Source organism: Hyperolius riggenbachi, unplaced genomic scaffold (assembly GCF_040937935.1).
Source record: "Hyperolius riggenbachi isolate aHypRig1 unplaced genomic scaffold, aHypRig1.pri scaffold_140, whole genome shotgun sequence".
NCBI classification, from domain to species: Eukaryota; Metazoa; Chordata; class Amphibia; order Anura; family Hyperoliidae; genus Hyperolius; species Hyperolius riggenbachi.
This window is the reverse complement of record NW_027152354.1, coordinates 172,300-175,120: the sequence shown is the minus strand read 5'-3', so window position 1 is coordinate 175,120 and position 2,821 is coordinate 172,300.

Here is a 2,821-nt window from a genome sequence, read left to right as displayed (position 1 = left end):
TACTACGAAAACCTATACAATCTTGAAAAAGACCCAAATTCCCACGTACCATCAGAACAGGAAATAGAGAAATATCTGAAATCTGTAGATATACCAACTATCTCTGAGTTCGAGAGCCAATATCTAAGTGTGCCATTTAGACTACAAGAGGTCGAATCTGCCATTATGTCTCTTAAAAAAGACAAGTCACCTGGTCCGGATGGTTTTATAAACGACTATTTCAAAAAATTCACCCATATTATCTCCAAACCACTATTAGAAATGTTTAACGAAACAGCCAAACTGGGCTCATTTCCCAAAGAACTGCTATCTGCAACTATCACTACAATACCCAAAGAAGGTAAAGATCAATCAGACCCTGCAAACTATCGCCCAATATCCCTTCTCAACACAGACATAAAAATATACGCAAAGATAATTGCTAATAGGATATCACCACTCTTGACCCAACTAATACATCCGGACCAGGTGGGCTTCATTAAAGGCAGATCCACCAGTGACAGTACTAGGAAAGCTCTAGCACTAATACATAGGATGAAACTCTGTCGGACGCCTACACTCTTCTTCTCTTTAGACGCGGAAAAGGCGTTCGACAGAGTTAACTGGCTATATATGTCTAAGGTTCTAGAGAAATTTGGTTTCTCAGGTTTTCTGTTTAAAGCAATAATGGCTCTATACTCTTGCCCCTCAGCAAAGGTTTCATCCTCAGGTTCAGTCTCCTCTCACTTTAACATAAACAACGGAACACGTCAAGGTTGCCCCCTCTCCCCTCTTATCTTCATTCTATCCATTGAACCATTAGCCCAAAGGATTAGACAAAACAATATGATACATGGAATCAAAACAGATAGGTTTAACACCAAAATGGGATTATATGCAGACGATGTCATATTATACCTACAGAAACCCCAAATCTCCTTGCCAAATTTAGAAAAAGAACTAGAACAATTCTCTCTGGTCTCATATTACAAGATAAACAAAACTAAACCAATGATCTTACCCTGCAATATACCCAAATCTACTGTACAACTCCTCCAACAATCCTGCCACTACTCCTGGGCCACCAAATCTATCAAATATCTAGGTATACAGCTAACTACAACCATAGCCCAACTGTACAAAGAGAACTATGATCCATGGATCTCCAAACTAAAACAATCCCTAGACAATCTATCAAAACTAGAATTTTCTTGGCTAGGCAGATCCTCTGCTTTCAAGATGATGTTACTTCCCCAACTCTTATATCTATTCAGGAACGTTCCCATTAGAGTCCCCCAAAAATTCTTTAATACTCTCCAAAAACTACTTAACAAATTTATTTTAATGAACAGACACTCCCGCTTTTCTAACAAAATTCTGACTACACACATATCTAACCTTGGTCTTGGAGTGCCTGACATAGATAAATACTACAAAGCAACAATATTAGAGCAATCCAGATCATTATGGGAGAACTCCCATTCTAATCAATGGATTGATATTGAAGAAGAGCAATTACATTTCCCGAATCTTAGATCAGTTATACACTCTAGACTTGTATGGAAAGTGGTACAAAATATCAAAAATCCGATCACAGCAAATACTCTAAGAATATGGAGGGAAATAATTAGTCAATGTAGAAGAGATAACTTAGCAGTTAATATCCCAACACCTTTAGAAACACTACACGCAGTAATTAGGAACATAGACCTGACCCATTGGATATCATTAGGATTAAAACAATTTGATGACTTAATATTAGATTCAAAACCTAGACCCTTTGATGAACTAGTTTCTACATACAACATCCCTACTTCAGATAAAATGATATATAATAAAATACATACCTTTATCCTTAGACACCCATATACTCCCATAGCATTTACTCCAAAAATTAAAAGACTCCTCAACCCGGATGGAACTAAATTAAAAGGAACCTCGACTTTCTCACAAATACATCTAAAAGAAGAGACTCCTAAATGGCAACTAGAAGAGTGGCAGAACACTCTACAAAAGGAGATATCTCAGGAAGACTGGGAAATTGCGCTAAGATCCATGAGAAAAACATCCCATTGTGTTGCTCACCATGAAGGCCTAATTAAAAACATCTGGAAATGGTACATGACACCAGAGAAAATTACAAAATTTGATAACTCCTCTTCCCCCTTGTGCTAGAGAGGGTGCAACCAGACTGGCTCACACTATCATATTTTCTACAGCTGTCCCAAATTGCAAGAGTTATGGAAAGATATAGAGCTTTTCTTAAAACAACTCCCTATGTCCTTAGAACATTTACCCCCTGAAATGATTATGTTCCATATCGGGACCATACTTATACCCCCACAAGAAAGATTAATACTGAATCACATCCTCATAACTAAGAGACAACTCATAGCTCTCAATTGGAAGTCTCCTTACATCCCTAAAATAGACGAGATATTAAGAACGGTGGAATCGAACCTTATAGCCGAAAAATCCTGGGCAATAGGGAATGGTAACCTAAATGCATTTATGAAAAAAGCCTGCTTATGGCCTATAATCTACAAAACCTCAAAACTGATGGATTTCTGAACCCACCTTATCACACAGTTGCATACCCCCCCTCACACATACGGTTACACACCCAGTGTATAAAATATCTGCCTGGTAACACCAATACATAAAGGTTAATACTACAATGTATCTGATTTGTGGAGTTTTATGGGACCATAGCCACAACCTTGGTTGTGGCTATACTTGTATATAGTTTAAAAAAGATAGCGACTCATACACCCTTCATAAGATCATCTATAAGTTCTTAAGAGGAAAACACAAAACATAACATCGTACTATATAATTTTTA